This window comes from Hylaeus volcanicus, chromosome 5 (assembly GCF_026283585.1).
Source record: "Hylaeus volcanicus isolate JK05 chromosome 5, UHH_iyHylVolc1.0_haploid, whole genome shotgun sequence".
NCBI classification, from domain to species: Eukaryota; Metazoa; Arthropoda; class Insecta; order Hymenoptera; family Colletidae; genus Hylaeus; species Hylaeus volcanicus.
In genome coordinates this window covers 12,068,871-12,090,227 of record NC_071980.1, presented here as the reverse complement: position 1 = coordinate 12,090,227, position 21,357 = coordinate 12,068,871, and the positions used below count along the sequence as shown (strand labels likewise).

Genomic DNA, 21,357 nt, shown 5'->3' with positions numbered 1-21,357 from the left:
TCGTGGAACATTTAATGGAGATATAGAACAAATATTGCAGCAGGTCCAAGCAAACATAGTTTATACATATATTCAATAAACTAAACTTGACTAAATATGTACCTCCAGATGTCATCGCTTGTAATTGATTGGTACGATCTTGACATCGTATCATACGGGCGTCACTCGCTCACTCGCTGTTTGTTTGGCTACCTCCGTGTGTATAGTGTTAAGTAAACAGCGTACAGGCCAGAATTACACATAGCTCTCGAAGTATTTTAAGTTACACTGCGGTTTTCTTATAATTTATTACTCTTGAGTAATCATGAACATCCAGGATAGAGGAAGCCCGAGAAATAGCGAAGGGGTAGTTTTCTTTAAAAGAATTCGTCATTCCCAAAAACTTGACGTGCCCAGTACAGAAAATAAGTGGAAGTGTGGCTTTAGTTCCAAGAATTTACTACTCCAAAATTAATTAAGAATTATTATACGTGGGTCGTTATTCCAAACGAGTTTCGACCAGCGTTCAAACGTGCCAGAGTCTTCGAAATAAAGCCCCACTTTCACCTAATTTTTTCCATAAAATTTTCTGCAAACTAAAGAAGAGTTTCCCAAAGATTTCCTCGATAACAAACAAGTTTGCCGACTGAAACCAACGATCCCACGTTCGTCGAGTAACCAGAAACGGAACGGTGCTTCGAGCATGCCTCTTTAACGGAAAGTTCGCGGCGAAAATTGGCACCGATTGATTTTCAATTGGGGGTAGTTTAAAATACCTCAAGGTCAATGCCGTCGGAACTGATTCGTCGTTCGACTCCGGCACGTCGAAACTTTCGGGAAAACCTCGCGACGCTTTTCCATTCAATTATCCGTTGCGTTGCGAGATATTTACTGCCGCGCACGCATACACCAATACAAGCACAATTCGAAGTCCCCGGGAGGATCGACGCGCGCTCTATCGAGCTGGAAATAAATCTAAAGGCTTTTTAAAAAAATTGCCAATAAATCCTCGCGTTAGCTCGGTCCAGTGGGCATTTTCCCCTCGGACTTTAAAATTCCTTAATTCGCTGGAAAAAAAAAGAAGAAAGGGTGACGCGAAGCCCAGTTGCCCTTTCGTTGCTCGCGGGGTCGACCTCTTGCCCCGAAATCGATATCAGCCGCAATGATATCATCCCACGAAAGCGTTCGACGCGAATTCTTTCCATCGGGGTGAAAGCACCGCGTAAAAACCAACCTCCTAACTGCTTGACGAGCTTCGCGTGAAATTCTATTTCCGCTAAGGAGTTAGACCATTATAGGAGGTCACGAGTGTTTTTCTCGGTTATAAATATGTTTTTTTTTCTTCGTTAACATTCTCGCTGCTTGGAATCTTTAAATTTTACCAAATTGTATCTAAAGAAAATATTTAATTGCAAGGGTGATAATCATTATAGGAGGTTACAGGAGAATTTAGGTTAAAAATATGATTCTTTTTTTATTAACATTCTTGCTGCTTGGAGTCTTTAAATTTTACCGAATCGTATCTAAAGAAAATATTTAATTGCGAGATTTAACCAAAATACGGAGATTCATCGAATTAGTCGTCGAAAACAGACATATTTCTGTTCAAGAAAAATCGTTTATTATTTACGTGCTAAAATCTGAAAACTACCAACTCGATATTTTTCAACATTTTCCTCTTTCTATTTAATGGCCCACCCGCCAGGTATTATTTTTCATGCAGTCACGAGGACCAAGTTGGCCTTTTTTTCGAGGCGAAACAGTGGCGGTAACCCCTTAAGTTGCAACCAAGTAATGGCTTCATCGATCAGGGTTAGCTATAGTCGAGCGCCACCGCGGCCGCTTGCCATACTCGAGGAAAATTATAAATTTACCGTACGGTCGCGGGCAAATGCTCTTAAACGCGCGACCCTGCCTTGAAAACAACCTCCGTTCCGATAAAGTTTCCCTCGCAAGGGGACGTCGCCGCGTTAAACCATCGGGACACCCGTTAGAGCGAGTTTTGCGGGAGGCAGCGGTACATGGGGGGTGGTTCGGGGACGGGGCCGCGATATAAGAAGCCAACGAGGGATGGAAACGGGCGAAGGAAACAGACGTCGGAAAAAAAGCTGATATCCTTGGAATTTTCATATCGACACAGAATGACAGTTTTTTAATATTAAATTCTTTCCGACCTTTTGACTTCTTTTTGCTCCTCCCCCTTCGCGACGACGCCCTTCGAAGTTCCGCGTCGTGAGCGAGAAACGACGGGGAAGAAACGGAGCGAACCAGTTGAATGGAATGCTAATTTTCGTTTCGTGCTTCGTGACTAAAAAATGTTCCATAGTTGTTTCAGCGAATTAATCGGAATAAATTGTCTTAAAACAGTTTTTCATAAAAATCAATTATCCTATTTGCAATTTCAATATGGAAAGAATTAACGTTACTTTAACTAACAGTCGATTTTTATGCTTCGACTCTTGATGAGAATTTTTAGATTAGATAACCAGATGCGTACGTGTTAATTGTTTCAAATTGTAATTACTCTTTTCGAAGTTGTAATAGTCGGCGTGAGAAGCAAGAAGTGGTTGATTAGTATTAATTGAACGGAAGGTGTTTGAGTAATTGAAACAAAAATTCGTAGAAATTTCTCCTAGTCTCTGCTGAGATAAATGAACGAGTTTTCAATTCCCGGAGCATTCTGGCCTTTGAGGAGGTCCCTCCACCTTCGCAATTGCAACGCCAATTACATTCCACCTTACGCGTTGCGTAAGTGAAATTGTAGCAGGTTTCTAAAAAACTTGGAACGCTTTGTTGGCACGGAGAACAGGAGCACGACCAAGTGTAGCATCAAGGGTAACTCGGTATAAAAACTCAAAGGGTTGTTTCGCACAGGACGCAGTCAAAGTTCGCCCTCCGGCTCAACCGCCCCCGACGTAAAATTACCGTTCGCCTTTCTTTACACCTACCATCGTAATATCACACTCGAGATGCTCGAAAGTTTCCCATTTACAAGCAACGGAATTAAAGTAAGCTTCACGACGAAATTGAAACATAATCGAAGGGGTGAATCTACTCAATTTCGTCCTGTTTTACCACACTTCCTGAATGTCCATTTTCTTTTCTTGTTAATATGCAAGTATATTATTCTATATTATTCTACCAATTATTTTTAATTTGAGACTGTTGCGAAAGTTATTTAGAAGATTAGGCGTTGCCAGCAATATTGTAGAATATTCACCTTGTTTGAACACCAATTTTACCTTGTTTTACCCCAATTCCTACTTCTACACTTTATTTACCTGTTAATATACTCTATACTGATGTGAAAAATATTTTTATTTCAAAACTGATGGGGGTTAGGTCTGGGTAAGGCGTTGCCAACAAAAGTGAAAAGTAATCACCACGCAAAGGGATGAATCTGCTCAATTTTACCTTGTTTTACACCAATTCCTACTTCTCCACTTTATTTACCTGTTAATATACTCTATACTGATGTGAAAAATATTTTTATTTCAAAACTGATGGGGGTTAGGACTGGGTTAGGCGTTGCCAACAAAGTAAGTAGTTATTATTAATTATATCTCTCTATTATATCAGCTCTATTAATTATTTTTAATTTAAACCTGATGCAAGTGTTATTCGAAGGATCATACTGTAATAAAAATTCAGTCTCGCCTAATATCATCTAATCCTCTATATCTAATCCTCCCTCACCTGTCTCCTAAACCCCAATCGTAACGCGTCTACTCGTTTCAGTCTCATCTTGCAATATTTGCGTTCGAAAGCACCTACCAATTGCTCCTCGAATCACTCCACCAAACACAAATAATTCCAAAACGCAACCATTTTATTCTCCATCAATTTTGCCTTACATTCAACTGTTAACATTGTAACGGTCCTGCAAGGACTCCCCAGGAAGAGATCGCCGGGCGATGAAGCAATCGCGGCGTCGCCAATGGATCTCTTCATCCCGATACAAAACCGAGACGCAATAAATATCTAATAAATTTCTAGCCGGGTGGTCGCGGGGGGGGGGGGGGCCAGCGATCTCTGTGACTCGACGGAAGGACGAGCAGCGTCGACAATAGGGGTGGAAAAAAAAGAGGATGCCCAGGGTGGCTGCGTGAAAGCACGGTCGCGCTACAAAACCCAAAACAGTTTCCAGAACGATTGTCATTTATTTCGTTATTTATTTTCGTTGCTCTATCGTCGCCAAAGATAGAAAAAGAAAGACAGAGAGTCCTGACGTTTCCAGGGATCGTTACCCTTCTCGATCGCTCTCTTTCTCATCACTCTTTTTTTCCCCCGTCCCTGCACACGCATTGTCGAGTCGAGTGCAAGTTTTTAACCCTTAAAATTTCGTCCGGCTAGGGTACCCCCGAAGCTTACGGAGACAGACGGGGCACAGAAGTCGACGGGTAGGGGTTCGACGTTGCGAAGAATGGGGTAGGGGGATGCAAAGTGCGGGGCGAACAAGAGAGCGAGAGGAGGCAGAGAGTAAAAAAAAAAAATCAGCAGCCTGAAAGGAAGGATTACATCGGGGATTTTGGTTTTCGCGTTTCATCTGGACCAAAGCCGATTCCCCGATTTTCCGTCTTTCCGCCGACGAGAGCCGCCACTCGAATTAGATGTCCATTGTACGAGCACAGAGACGAGACCTCCTCTCCCGCTACGGCTCCGGTCCCCCCGACTTCGTGACGTCGCATATTAAGTCGCGTTCGACCCTTTAATGGAGTCTCCTGCGAGACCCCGAAGACTCGATGCCCGATATGCCCCCGATAATATCTCCTTGGCGTTTTGGAATTCAATAAAATGCGAAACGAATCTTCAGACAGACACGTTTGGTCTACTGGAGACGTTTATGCACGATTATTGGCTACTTAGCGAGCAGTGGGATTGTTCGTGAACGTAGCAGATATGCAAATTGCGTAGGAAAAATTAGGTTACCGTTTGCACGTTGTTCTTGTGCCTATTAATATTCGTTTGTGTTATCTGCTATTATTGTAATTCGTCTGTGTAATTTAATTACTAATATTAATATATATATACTTTACATAATTATATAAACAGTCGGTGTCACAAATATTCGTATCCTCTATGTCTATTAATGAAGTTTGTCTAAATCAAATGATCGAGAAATAGATAATCAAAATTAAATGAAGTAATCAAATAAATGTTTCGTTATAAATATGTACATGGATAAACTTTACACTTGCGTATATATAATGAAAAATTTATTTTGAAGCATCAATCCTATCATTTAATTTAGACAAATTCTTTCAATGAGCACAGAAAGATTATATAATTAAGACGTGTACGTCATTTTATGAAAGAACTAAAATTATTTGGTAAAATGTAGAGAGATAAAAGGAGTACGTCATGTATGTACATAGCAATCTATGTAGGATGTATATGTATAAGGAAGTATTGAAATTAGTATCTCTCTCTGAGATCGCGAGAAAGGGATTATCGCCGATTAAATAATTTTAAAAGGAAGTTTGAACAAACATGGGTCGTCGTGACAACGCGAAACTCGACCGGAGAACGGTAAGTCACGCGATGGGTGTGTTTGTTTGGACAACGACGCTTTTTCACGTTTCCAAGGGGCCCGTTGGTTCTTCCGGTCGTGGGAAACGGGGCCCGGCTGTATCGATCAAAAATATATTAGTCCCCGATATGACAGCGCGGAGTGTTTTCCTTTTCGTGGGATACACGCTCCGAGGGTCGAGATGGGCCAGGGCATCGGCGTTGGAAAAAAACCGAGCGCGACAGTTGTTTTTTTTTCTCCCGTAACCCACGGAGAACGGTACAAAGGGGTGGCATACCTGCCCGACCGAAAGGGGTTTCGGCTACCTGTAGAAAAAAAAAGAGAGAACCCGACCGGCCAAATTAATGATTTAGTGTCAGTTGCGATATCTGGGGTGACGGTTCGCCTCTTACCTCCACCCCTGTGCTCTCCCCTATCGTTTCGATCGACCTCTTCCAGGGTGTACTTCGCGAAACGGAGATCACATGGCGTTACACTTCTTTCTTTTCGCGGAGAAGGGTATAGAGACGGGTCTTCTTGGGAAAAAACCCTTTCACGGAACCCTCTTGGAATCGCTGCGAGCCCGACGAAAAGAAATAAAAAAAAAAAGAAACGGAGCACTGGGTATCGCGGAAGAGTTGCATCGAGATTTACGAGGTAGCTGGAGGAAATGAAGAGACGCGATCCATTTCGTTTTAGGAGGGGAGACGCCTAACGTCGACGAGGATTTGTTAAATGAGGAGAAAAACGATACGATCGCCCGACGGACCCTCGGAAAAAAAACACCATGAGAATCTCGTCTCGTCCGGCCAGAGACCAGAGGACCGCTAATTCGGGAAGCGCGATTGAAAATGCTCGTTTGTCGAAGAATCTTCGTTTCGTCTCGTTCGTACGTTGTAGATGGTGTTAGAAGTTTGATTAGAGAAGTTAGAAGTAGATTTACAAGAAACACTGTTATATACCGATTTTAATGATGGACTGGTAGAGTATTGAATAATATTGGACATGAATTTTTCTTGTGTTGGGTGATATTCGTGTTCAAAGGGTGAAACTACCATCGAAGTGACGAGTGAAACTTTTATTGAATTCAATTTTCTAATGAACCACCTAGACTACAATTTTCAACTTCATCTTTTAACTTCTCAGATTATAATGTATTATAATAATATTATTATAATAAGAACTATTTATTAGGTATTAGATTACTTGACAATCATTCTCTTACAAACATCCCCCCAACTTCATCTAGCGAATTCATTTCAACCTTCAACCCCATTTTCTAACTTCTCAAATATGATGTATTCAAATAAAAATATTAATATACATTATATTATATATTATTATAATATTAACTATTTATTAGGATTGTCCTTGGCAATCCTTTTCTTACAAACATCCCTCAACTTCACCTAGAGCATTAATTACAATATCCAACCCCATTTTCTACCTTCTCAAATATGATGTATTCAAATAAAAATATTAATATACATTGTATCATACATATATTATTATAATGATTACTATTTATTAAGATTGTCCTTGGCAATCCTTTTCTTACAAACATCCCTCAACTTCACCTAGGGCATTAATTACAATTTCCAACCCCATTTTCCACCTTCTCAAATATGATGTATTCAAATAAAAATAATATACATTATATCATATGTTATTATAATGATTGCTATTTATTAGGATTGTCCTTGACAATCCTCCTCTTACAAACATCCCCCGAAGTTCATCTAGCCTACTCATTACAATCTTCAACCCCATTAATACCAATAAAGAAAACAATATCTAAAAATGTCAAATGGAAATATCTGGAATGAACGAATTTTCCGTGATGAAACTTTCTAAACTTTAACAATTAACATTACGAAAACTAAGGGCCAACGGCACAAAAACTTCGAGTTACACCACTTTCCTTACCAATAAAATAAACGTCCAAATCGTTTACCAAATCCACAACCCCGCAGGTGTGATGTCTCCTTGCAAGTCCGAGAACGAACAAGTGAACCGAGCGCAACAAACGAAAGTGAAAGGCCTAAGATAAATACTCTATTCATTTTAAAATGTGTCACACTCATTAGTCCCTAAATTGTCATGTAATCGAGTTCAGTTGCGCCCTCTTAATGCTCTCACGGTTATTCCAGCGTCAATGGTCGTCGATATTGGCAGACACGCGGCCTCCTCGTAAATAACTCGAAAATGGCGACCATGCGATGTATCTTTACGGGGTTATTTGGAATTTACAGCGAGGGTGGAGTCACCGCTTGTCGGATATATACGCATCGGAGTAAGGTCTTCCCGTTGACGTCCCGCGGGACACCTTCGGCCGATCCTGTTCAAAAATTGAAGGACGTCGAGACCGAAAACTGCATCCGATGGCTGACCAGGGGACTCCGATATCTCCCGTTCCCGCGGGACCATATGCCAGCACCGGAATTCGAAATTTAAATTCAGATACACACGGAGAACGATCGTCCTTTTTTTCCTCTTCCTCTTCCTCTTCTTCAACCTTCTTCCCTTTCTTTTCTTCTTTTTTTTTTTGATCTCAGCGTAACCGTACCCCGCGAAATTGGTACATCGTTTTGATCTACGACGAGGTCGGCGCGTGGGACAGACGATCACACAAGGCCAGGAACCACGTAGACCGTACATACACGGACGCGCACATATGTACGGAATACTCGTGTCGAGGGACGAGTTATGTATCCTTCTCGGTCCTCTCGTGGAGCGACATCAAACCCCCGTGGCCCTCCGACGTCTTCTGCTTCCTACTCCTCGCGATGGCATACCTCGCGCTCTATCTAACCCTTTCTTCCGTCCGTCCTTTTTTTTTTACAGCGCCAATATTCCGACGATCTTCTCAGTCCTTTTTTTTTCTTTCTTACACGTTCTTTGGCGCGGAGGGCTTTGATATCGCTGGAGAGCTCGTGGTACGCAGGCTCAGGGCTCTCTTTGTTAACGTTTCTCGTCATCAATGGACCTCGCCATTTGCGCGAGTCCTCTCGACATTTTTTTTTTGTAAAATTTGTAGCGCGTGGGTGGTACGTTCGAAATTTTGCAATTAATCGGTTGTGGCTAATAACCTTGCTACCAGGAGAGCATCTACTTGAACTTGAATGCTTTTCATTTATTTATTGCGAGTACGAATTAATCTCGCTGAAAATATTTTAATAATTCTTTTGGGGGTGTTGTATATTGCATAAAATGCGATAGAAGAATTTGTACTATTTGTAGTTTCTGCTGAATGATTACAATTTTTTATTTTTAATATTCCTTGCATTTCCTGACAGTGTGAAGGATGGATATTGGTTTGGAGCTCTTCTAAACGTATTGGAAGATGTGTCAGAGTCTAGGGTAGTCTTGGGTATCTTAAATATACTCCTGAACCTCGTTTTGTAACATTTAGAGGAAGAACTATTTGTCTACACTCCCTGTACGTTTGTAGCAAATTCTACTATGCCTCGGCATGGATATTGTTTGAAACAACATGTCCTCTTTCAGACATTCACGCAACTTTACCTAGGGAATTAATTACAGTTTCCAACCCCATTTTCTAACTTCTCAATTAAAAACTATTTTTGTACACTTGCTACAGTCTTTGTAGCAAATTCTACTATGCCTCGCCATAGATATTCTTTGAAACAACATGTCCTTTCTCAAACATTCACGCAACTTCACCTAGGGCATTAATTACAATTTCCAACCCCATTTTCTAACTTCACAAATAAAACCTTCACACTTTTCCACACCTTCTCTACTCCTTGTAGCAAATTCTACTATCCCTCATCCTGGACATTCGTCGAGCCGAAGCATACCCAACGATCCTCGCGCTTGAACATCCCCTAGTCCCTCAATTACAACCTTCAACCCCATTTTCTAACATTTTGCCAAAAATTCTACAATATTCCTCCGAATACATTCCTCGAAGCAGCGTGTCCTCAACAGTCCTCAACCAAACATCCCCGAGTGCATATTTTGAAAAACGCTTTTCCGCGTTTAGTCGGAGGCGGCGGCGAGTAGTCGAAAGGAAGGCGCTTCGCTATCGACGTGCCCGTCCCGCGATAGGTGCGAAAAGAAGCTCGTCTATACGTACTCGCGCGGGGGTAGATGGCGGAGGCTCCATTAGCGTGTTTGCGCGCCGAGAGCCTAGCCGGGGATCTCTAAGTGATGTTTTGTGCGCCACCATTCGAATCGTCCTTTATGCCTGGGACGTCCCCGGGTGTCGAGGGACGAAAAAGGAAGTTTTCCGAAAGATCCACCGTGGAACGGCGTCCCTCCGTTCCCTTTCCCCCTGACGCAACTGTTTCTTCTCGACTGACGACGAGATACGCGTCCGATGGATACACGCGCTTGTTATTCTTTCGGACTGCGAACTTGTTATTCTCGCTGAAAAGTACGCGCGCGTTACGTTACAGAGACGACTACGATAATGAGAGCTGTTGCATGGGGAAGGTACAGTTGGCGAGGAAAAAAAAACCTGGCGGAAATTGCTACAGACAGTGCAGTCGCAATAGTTGAAAATGTAATGCGCTGTCTTTAGAGGTGAATATGTCAGACGGTATATTTGTGTACCTTTATGGACTCGTTAAGGTGAGGGGCAGAGTTATCGAATACTGGGAATAATTGAGAATTCAATGTTACGAGATGTGAAAAAGGAATTTGAAATGTTATGTGAACGTGGGGTAGTTTTTTGTTAATTTGATATATGTAGGGAGAGTTTGGTAGATTAATACGGAAAGTATCTTAATAGGTTACTACCCTCAATTTGACTGATGAACTTCATGCTTCCTAAAGTCACTCGATTATTACTAATTTGGTAATGTTTGTGCAGTTATTTATAATGAAAATGTGGGGAGTTGTGTGAGAGTGTGTAGCAACGCAGAAATGTATATTATGGATTTGGAATTTTTCGAATTTCGCATACTTTGTTTGGTAACTGCCACAGAAAATGACTGCGCGACGCTTATTGACGATTCGCTCTATTCTTATTTCTACTCGATTACAAATCCTGTGATAACAAATTTTTTTAACCTATACAAAACGAAATGATTATATTGTAGTCGTTACAATAATTGTAGAATATATTCAGTAGACATTATGCATATATTATGTACGTTTCCCATATTATTGTACATCATAAATGCACAAAATCAGCAATCTAATTATGAACTGATTACATTGTAGTCGTTACAATAATTGTAGAATATATTCAGTAGACATTATGCATATATTATGTACGTTTCCCATATTATTGTACATCATAAATGCACAAGATCAGCAACCTAATTACAACACGTACACTATACGTATCATATACATTATTTATATACATGTATTCTACATAGATTCACATCATGTATTATTAGTATTTTCTACATTTTTGCATTCGTGTACATCCTCGCACACTTCCCCAAATATTCATTATACCATAAACGCGTAAATATCTACTCTGACAATAATTATGTATCAATCCCGTTCAGAAGAGCACTCGGCTTGCATTCTCGTGCACTTTTTTCCCTTCCTAGGAATGGAATACACTATAGTTTTACGCGATTCTCTCTTCGAGGAGCCGTGCCAGGTTTTCTTTTTTTTTTTTTCAAGCGAGTGTACAACGTAACGGGCTTCCTTTGACGCGAGAACGCGCGGTTTGCACAAAGCGAAAGTGTCTGAATTCGTTCACCGTTCGGTAGCGAGCAGACGTTGTTAGGCACTTCTGCGAGTTCAATTTTCACCATCGATTGGTAACCGTTTTAAACGATACGCGAACGCGCCTGTTTCCAGGACACCGGGTATAACGCCGAGGCGCACTTTCCAGACGGGGGATAAGGCGAGGCGTCGAGAAGAAGGTGTTGGCACGTGGTCAAGAGTTGTCAAAACTCGTTTCCACGCCACTCACGAGCCTAAGGGGCTTTCAGGGCTATGCGGAGGTCAGTGCAGTCTACGCGGAACGCTTCCGGGTCAGATGCCAGCCAATGGATGGCCAACCCCTTCGAAAAACTAGCCGTAACTAAATACGTTGCGGATACAACGAAATTTTTTTTTTTAAATAGGATTATAATTTGAAGATATAGTTGACGATATTGTTTTTTATTAAATTAGATATCTCTAAGTGAAACTATTAACAGTAACACCAGCAAGTCGTAAATACGAGTTTTTTTAAAGTGAGATTATAATTGGAGAAGAATATAATAGATGAAATAGTTTTGTTATAACAGCTTCATTAAATTTGATAACTCTAAGTGGAACGATTAACACTAAACTTACCAAGCTAGTCTAGATTAGGTGTGAAATAGCCATCAACGTTTTATTTACGAATTTCACATATTTCGTTTGGTAACTGTCACAGAAAATGACTGCACAACACTTATTGACGATTCACTCTATTTTTATTTGTACTCGATTACAAACCCTGTGAGAAGACATTTTATTATTATACTCTTCCCTGTAATTGCAAAAATAAAGCTATATATTATAATAACTAGACTGCGGATTTTTATGCATTTTATGCATTTATAGGAAATTTGAATATACAAGAAAATGCACACAGTATGTAATAATATAAAAAAATATTGAAAGTAAAGTTTGTATCATAATTATTGCAGGGTAAAATGAATTCTAACGTAAGTTTAATTTTTGTAGGCACGTTCGCGAAGATTTTATTTTGCATAAAGATCCGCAGTCTAGTAATAACTATACGTTGACTTTGGTGATTTTAATATTAAGAAGACCATGAATAATCAAAATATCGATTGGATTAACCGTGAATGTATCAGCAGATCAGTTTCTGCTGCCACTACTTTTATCAGCCATAAGAAACACATTTTATCCGCTATAATAGAACAGGCACGAGTTAAACAAAATGGAAGGTAACGGATGACCACGAAAATTACGAGAGAAATAACAGCTTTAAGTGTCGCTGTTCAGAGTACAGGACTTTCCAATAGACATAATGTACGAAAGCAAATATTACTCTCGTCTAGAAATAACGTCTTCTTTAACGTGAAAGCAGGATCTCGCGAGTTTCTTGCGCAAAAATATTTGTTCTGCCCTCTGGTCCGTTGGAAATTCTATTTCCTGGAATAATAATGGTCGAAATACCGTTCGGATGTCTCCGTATACTTTTTGATAGATTCTTCCTCGCGGAATGTTAAGAACTTGTTCGACGGTTATTGAATTTCCCCGGCTACCAGACGAACAAACAATTTCCTCGACGTAGAAATAAATATTTGTGCACGGGAGGTGTGCATATATTATTCGGCCGTAATGTTAGTTATAGATTTGAGAATTCGCTAAATGGGATTCGATAGAGGATTGAAAACGGTTTGTATTATTCAGAAATTTGAAAGAAATAAAAAGAACACTAAATCGGTAGTTTAACATTTAAAGGCTTACTTTACAAATGACGATCAATTTCTAACAGAAAAGAAATTTGAATTAAATATATAATATTCTTTCTCGTTAAGTGGACGTCGCTAATTCTTTCTCTGATTTTCACGAAATTTTAATTAAATGCGTGATTATAGAAATAAATATCTGATATTCACCCCTCGTTTAATGAACTTTATTTATTCTCTCTCTTATTTCAGTAGGAAAACAATTTCAATTAAATAAATACTGAAATAAGATTGTGGAAATTAATGTTAATATTCGCCCTCGTTTAGTGGACATTAATAATCCTCTCTCTCATTTCAACAGGAAAAGAATTTGAATGAAATAAATACAGAAATAAGTTCATAGAAATAAATATCTAATATTCTCCCTAATTTTTACAAGAAATTTGAATCAAGTGTGCAAATTACTGATATTAACTGTACGTATAAAATTCTCCCTCATTTAATGGATTATAGTTATACGCTCTCCCGTTTTACCAGGAAATATTTTAATTAAATGCACGATTATACAACGGGGTATCTAATGTTCCCCGAGTATCTAACGACCAAGGTACTCGAAATGTCGCGAATCCCCGTCTGAATTTTACACGCGAGTTCGATTCGAGAGCTCGCGGAAGCCGATAATCCGCGTTCAACGCCGCGGTTACTTTTGTTATTGGACTCTCATTTCGCGCGAAGGGCGGGCGTGAATCGAAGACTCCGGAAATAACGATGGCAGATAACGTGAAACGCCTCGCTATCTGAGGGATCAAATCACCTTAAGGTTACCCCGACACCGGAACCTCTTAGCCTAACAATTTCTATCTTTCTCCATCTACGAAGGCCGATCGCGAAGAGGTCAATCGACCAATCGCGCTGCCTCGTCGCGATGATAGTTCTTCCACGCGGTCCTTTCACACCTTTTGTTCCTCCATCGTTACCCGCGGCGTTCGTCCAGTAAAGATGCCCTTATAATTATCCCCCTAAATTATAAATTTATCGAATGAATTTAATATAATTCCACGTCGTCAGAGAAAATGCATGTTTGTTATTTCATCCCCTGATACATTTCTCCCATTTATTTTTAATTACATCGAGTGCTAGCCTTGGTTGTCATGTATTTAGCGTTTCTCCATTCGCTCTTCGAATTATGCCTCTACCAACGAAATTATAAGGATTTCCAACAAATCTGAGATGATTCAACATCTCCACACCTTGGACAACAACTTAAATTTGCCTGAATAAATATTACACAGCAAGCAAAAATATGTTAGATTCAACTATCTGATATCTTCCATTAATTATTACTCGAGTATTCATGGTTTTCGTGCAACGAGCCTCGCGAACGGGCAATTTCCAGCGTGTGCAGCACCGAAGGGGTCAACAGCCGCCATTTTATTCCATCCCCCCGGGTCCAACCTCCCCCGAGTACGTGGTATTGATAAAAAAAAATGCGCTTGCCCCATTGGCCGGCTGGACCATAGGGTGACCTCACCCCTTGAGTGCTGACCAAGCACGAGCACCCACTAGAATTCTCGTTCACACATACATACACACTGTCTAGCCACACACATGCGCATACCTAGCCAACGTACACACGTGTGCATGGTCGTAGCGACACGTCGAGCCACGGAACCGGAGTGCACCCTCGACATTTTTTTTCCTCGTCTCTCTGTCTCACTCTCCAGAGTTCCGTCCCTCAGCATCCAGCTACGTTCATCTCCGTCGCGCCGATTTCTTTCCGTCTCCCGTCCCCCACGGCTCTCTTATGCCACTCACTGAATATTGATTAGTAAGGACGTCGCGTTGCAACGGAGACGAACGGTCAATTAGTCGAGGCAAGCCTGACGCCGGGAACGCGGTCGTTAATTAGACACTCGTCATTGATCCGTCACTTCAATCCGACCGATCGCGCGTCACCGCGGATTATACTCCATCCGCAGGTGCCGTTGATTCCAGATCGAGACTTTCCAGAAGAAAAAAAAAACGATCTACGCCGAACGGCCGTAGGCTAGTTAACTTCTTTAGAGGACGACAAATGTATATCTCCCTTGGAGAACAACCACAATTCATTTGTTACAGACGAACACACAAATAAATTAGACTAAGAGGAATACATCAATTAATTTGTCTTAGAGGAACATATTAATGAATTTTGTCCTAGAGAAACGAAAAAATGAGTTTGTCTTAGAGGATTACAAGAATAAATTATTCTTAGAGGAACACATTACTGAATTTGCCTTAGGGGAACACAAAAATGAATTTATCTTAGAGGATCACAAGAATAAATTATCCTTAGAGGAACACATTAATGATTTATCCTTAGAGGAACACAAGAATAAATTTTCCTTAGGGGAAGACATTAATGAATTTATCTTAGAGGACGACAAGAATAAATTGTCCTTAGAGGAACACATTGATGAATTATCCTTAGAGGAACACAAGAATAAATTTTCCTTAGGGGAAGACATTAATGAATTTATCTTAGAGGACCACAAGAATAAATTGTCCTTAGAGGAACACATTGATGAATTATCCTTAGAGGAACACAAGAATAAATTTTCCTTAGGGGAAAACATTAATGAATTTATCTTAGAGGACCACAAGAATAAATTTTCCTTATGGGAATACATTAATGTATTTATCTTAGAAGAACACAAAAATAGATTATCCCAAGAGAACCACAAAAATAAATTACCTTTAGAGGACCACAAGAATAAATTTTACTTAGGGGAATACATTAATGAATTTATCTTAGAGAATCACAAGAATAAATTGTCCTTAGAGGACCACAAGAATAAATTTTACTTAGGGGAATACATTAATGAATTTATCTTAGAGAATCACAAGAATAAATTGTCCTTAGAGGAACACATTAATGAATTATCCTTAGAGGAACACAAGAATAAATTTTCCTTATGGGAATATATTAATGAATTTATTTTAGAAGATCACAAAAATAAATTATCCTAAGAGAACCACAAAACTAAATTACCTTTAGAGGAACACATTAATGAATTTGCCTTAGAGAAACACAAGAATGAATTTATCTTGTGACACTACATTAATGAATTATCCTTAGAGGAACACATTAACGAGATTGGCTTAGTGAAACACAAAAAAGACCATCCAACCTCCAGCTAATAAAATGAACGTCGTCAAACAATTAACCACTGTAACAAGCAAAAATAGGTCGCTAATTTCAAATTGATACGTCCACCAATCCCTCCCTAAAAGAATATTTAATTTCCGCGTTCCTCGCAATACAGAGTCCCTAATTAGTCCATGGGAATTGATTATATTCGCGACCGTGTCGGAGCACCAGCTGTAATCGTTCGTCCCGACGAGCATTGTTATTACAGCGCACCTCCCAAGCCCCGTTTCTCTCGTTATTCGGTCAAAATAATTACTTGGCAGCAATTAGCGTTAATTATTCGTGCGCGCCCACCGTCGGGCAATCGCGATCGAACTCACCTCGGGTACGACGCCGTTGCAACGTCGGTCGAATTTTTACGACGCTCCATCCCGTAGCCTTCCTTCTTTCCGGAGGATACTTTCCCGCGAAGTTGAGCAAAGTATTCAGGAACTTCGGCTCCCGACGAACACGGTTGACCTTGCGTCCTCGAAATAGAAATTATTTCCTCGAGCGACTCTCGCCTTCGAGGGAAACTTTCCACCCCCTAACCGATCGAGCGAGATGGTTATGCTTTTCACTTTTTTGCTTCCGATAGAAGAGAAGACGAAAGGAGAGTACGAGAGCGAAAAAGGGGGGATCGTTCATTAAATAGTTTGCGAAGGAGTCCGTTGGGAACGAAGGTGAAACGTGGAAGTGTGATGGCACGATTAAGTTTGAATAAACGTAACAAAGCATGGAAGAATGTAGAAATATGAGAACTGTAACACGTTGATCGTCACGTATATGGTGCTTTTCACAGAAGAACTAAAGATGTTCATTCTGAAAGTCGAGCATCAGAGGAAATGAATTTAAATAAAATTCATGAGTTTTGATGAAGTCACTAATAGTTGAATTTCACGTAGTTTCTAGTGGTCTGAATAATATTTAATCCTAGCAGAAATGTTCAAAAATACATGTCTGAAAGTCAACGTGACAATTTGGAAGAATCAATCAGAGGAAGCTACCTAAATTCATTTTCATAAAATGAAATGCCCAGATCTGTACATGTCCCAAAAGCCACAAGTAAAAACCAATGATATTATCGATAAGAAGAATACTCTGCTATCAACATGCACGGATCTCTTCACCTCCCCTCCAAAAAAATTCACTTCATCTTCCCTCACTGAAAGTCACCCTCCTCCCCCAATTACGTTACAAATTCTATCCCACCCGCTCCAATTAAAAACATCCAAATCACTCTATCGCGATCAGGAGGTGGTTGCTTCTCGTTTACGCAAGAACTGGAGCGTATGGACCGCGATCGTTTCTTGCGCGAGCTCGAAACGCGACTGCGGACCCCGAAAGATCTCGTTTCTCGTAAGAGGTGCGACAGGGCCCCGAAAATCTTACCTGAGGCGACCTTTGCGACAGAGAGGGGCGCAGGTAGGAAAAGGGTTTCGCGGCCGGGACCCCCTATTATGCAACGCGATTTTTGTTCTCTCATCGGGTCGCGCGATTCATCGACGAGGATCCGGAGCGTCTGCGAGGCTGGCTACCTGGGATGCAAATGCCTGTTAACCGTGCCACGGCGGGCTGGGCTCGCCCTAGGGGCGCGTGTGTAACTACCTGAGACGCAAATACACGGGAGACCAGGTATTTCTGGTCCCATGCTCGCAGCAACGCTATCGTATGCGTGAAATTGAGGAAGAGGGTGGTCGAGCGAGCTAGCGCGCGCATCCACATTTTATCGCGATGAAACTGTCTCCCGCGTGCGTGGATACGAACCTATGGGAAATACATTTTTGAATAACGTTTGTAAAATGCACCGCAATAAACATAATGGGCGCTTCTTCGAACGATCATTTAAATTTTCTCGCGGTGCCCGCTGTCGTTTCGTTGAAGCGAAAACTGTTACACTATAAATTTTCGCTATTTATTTCTTGCGAGATCCACATTGGGAGTGGAAAAGAAGGTTGAGAGAAGTGGCAGGTTTAAAAGGGCGAAGAAAAGATGTAATTATAGGGTTACTTGATTTTGACAGGAATTTTTCAGGAATATAGTCAATGGGGTGTAACATTTTATAGCAACATTTTTTTTTCAAGTGCCGATTGAGAAACTGATAGTAGATGGATGATGGAACAAACATGTTCGTGCAGAAAAAAAATTGTTATCTAATTTACGAAAAATACGATTTTTCATTTAAACTACATGAATATATAGTATTTGAAGACAAAAATTTTCTGTACCACGACACACCCTAAGAGTCGATCTTTCTTCCTTCACCACTCTTAAATAAATATGTTTAATAAGATTCTGTTAGCAATGCTTAGTCCCGATTCGAGAAATTGTTCCTTTAGTGTGAAATATGAAAAGTGCCAAAAATGAAATTAACGCAGGAGTCGTTGCTCCGATCTGAAATTTGAAAATGTCCGCAACCGGAATTCCTCCATCCCTTTAATATTTTCTAATTATACCTAGTAAATATTTCTGGAGGATTTCGCGTAAGGTCCTGGAAAGCAGCTTGAGAGCTCGCTACCGGAATTTGTTGCGTGAAGAAAATTAATTTCATTTATTTCTACCCCGCTGCGAGGGTTTACGGCCGAGATGGACGGGCCGGGTAAAGGGTTGCCGCACGGTAGGCGCCCAGATGACGTTTTCCAATTTCCTGAATGAAAAGCGAAACCGATTCGCCGGTTTCGTCACCTGGCGCGCTTTTTTCACGCGATACGCAGCCTCGGTGGCTAGATAAGCCCTTCGAAAAAAAACCGTAACGGTCCGCGTTGCAACCCTTTCAACGGAGTAATTCGTTTCTTAATTGCTTCTTCGAGGATTAATTTTTGAACGACCACTGCCAGACTGTAGATGTTTGTGCGTTAACGGAAAATAAATATTGGGGGACATCTGGGAAAATATATATACATATTTAAATGAAATTCATCAAGTTTGAAAAAAGAATAAATGTTTGATTATGGAGTTCCTAATAGTTTAAATAATATTTAGCATACATAGTCTATGTCTAGAGCAGAAATTCATCTGAATTGAATGGCAGGTTTGATGGTTCCAAATAAATTTTTCATTATAAATATGTGCATGTGTACAGTTTATACGTGCAAATATTTAGAACTAAATCTATTATTTAATTTAAATAAATTTCTTTAGTAGACTGTCTGTGTAAGTTGTACCTTTAAGAAGACCCTAATAATTATTACAATGAAGATTATTATTTAGACATACTTTAATTCGCGTTTGATTCAATTTCTCTACGTGTGAAAATATGTATTTACATAAACATCCTCGGTCTAATGGTTACGAAAAATTGATATCGAAAGAAAAATGTAAAAGTAAACAATCCCTCGATACTCCCAGGTAATATTTTATTCCGTAGCCGATGGTATTCGTTATTCTTTGTCACGACCACCTGCCGAGAAGAATTCCTCCCGAAATGGCATCAAATTTGGCATGAAACGACTCTAAATCAGGTTTGTTATTGACGGGTGTGTGCGAGAGTGTACCTGCAGTAACCAACCTGCTGCACAACAGCGATAAAGCAGAAATGCTTGAGTTCGCCCCTCGTGCCGGATTACGCGCTTTTGAGGAAAAAAAAAAGTGTCGATCGCACAATGGACCCAGGGGTGGTTTTGGGTGAAAAAACGTGAAAACCGACACCCAAAACAGGGCGGAGAGCGAGAAATTGACGACAAAGAACGCAAATAATGCCCCTAAAGCAGCGATATCCGATTCGTGACACCCCTCGACCGAAGCTACATATTTTTTTTCTTTTTTTTTTTACCTCGTCGAGTTAAATCCGATTTTAATCTGGCCATCGTCCGCAGGTTGCTTTCACGGCGAAATACGTAATTTTCCGGGGCAGTCGTCGTGTTCTGAAATTTAAAAGACGGAGAATTACATTCTGAAATCTTTCGTCGTTTCATTAGGTTAATAGAATTTTACGTGAAATATGGTCTGTGCTAACGGTCACAGAACTACAGTGAATAATCTTCTATCGAACGTATTGCTTCCGATCGTTTAAACGAGAAATTGTAACGTAAATCGAACATCTACATAGAGTAGATAAATTATTTAAAGGACTTCTTTAATTGAGAAAGGGTGATTCGTAAGGAACTGTTGAAAAAAGTGGTGAAATATATCTATGTAGATATATATACCATATAGCAGTAAATCACCTGCTATAGGAGTGTAAAGAAATTGAAGAAAGAAGGGAAGAGAAAAGGGAGGATAGACTTCCTCAAACATATCAATATATGTATAAAAATATAATTCAAAACCCATCTCTACCCAAACAATCAATATTTGTCGCTAACAATTTTCATAATCGATGCGACGTAAAGCAGATAAAGAAGAAATAATAATATATACCACGAGCTTTATTGCATCCTCCTTCCTTTTTTGTCAAGGGTCGGAAAATTCATTTTGTTTGAGGGTCTCAAACAAAAGAAATAATTAATTAGACGCGAATGTAACAGGTACGGGTCACCAATCGAGACCCGCAGATGCAATCAGACAGCAAAAGTTAAGTGTTCGTCTATCGAGAGAGCGACACGAGTGTCCCCCGATACAGATTACCCAGGGCGAAGTGAATCCACTCGAAGCAATTCGGAATCAACCCTCTCGACCAACCCCCTCAAAAAAAAAGTGAAAATAAAAGAACCCATCGTTTTTCCGCACACAATGTAGATCTCGATCGGTTACAAGGATCTCGGCACCGCCAGGACGTCGCGAGAAATCCACCTCGTCGGAGATTTCGGATAATTCCGAGAAGCGTTCAACCGAATTCGAGGGTTCTAGAGATGTCCGAGATAAGGCATTCAAAGCGTTTCGAGTATTTAAGGGTGGGCTCGCGTGTTATTCTACCCCACCTATGCGCAAATATTCCGCTGTATGATCGCTGGATCGGGAGAGTGCGAAGTATGGCGCCTAACCGCTGGACGGACGCCCCTGGCGGCCATTCCTGGGGAGCTTGCGCAATAATACATGTATATTCGTTAACTGGTGGGTTTAGAGCTTGTACAAGTCAATACCGCAAGTCTCTATCACGATTAATTTAGAAATTAGATTCATTTAACGTAGGTTCTTTTATATTTAGGATTAATTTTGTGGGGGTGCGTAAAGCGAGATTACATAAAGCGAGAAATGGTTAAATACCTTCTCTGCTATGTGTTACTGCATGGAACTATTTAATAAGACCAAAACAGATGATGATATGTACTTGGGAACATTGCTACATAAAGCGAGACTACGTAAAGCGAGAAGTTAATGTATGCCTCCCTTGCAACACTAGACAGAAGTCTTAAATAAAAGAAAACAGATGACGATCGTTACTATAGAACATTGCTACGTAAAGCGAAACTACGTAAAGC

The 21,357-nt window shown here is 40.4% G+C and overlaps 1 long non-coding RNA gene across 1 annotated transcript in view; it reads right to left on the bottom strand.

Moving 5' to 3' along the window:
- LOC128876623 (uncharacterized) overlaps positions 1 to 21,357 on the bottom strand; it is a 60,175-nt gene that overhangs the window by 22,216 nt on the left and 16,602 nt on the right. Inside the window, exon 3 of the long non-coding RNA XR_008457077.1 lies at positions 19,770 to 19,860. This is a non-coding gene — a long non-coding RNA (uncharacterized LOC128876623). The remainder of the gene's footprint in view (positions 1 to 19,769; positions 19,861 to 21,357) is intronic.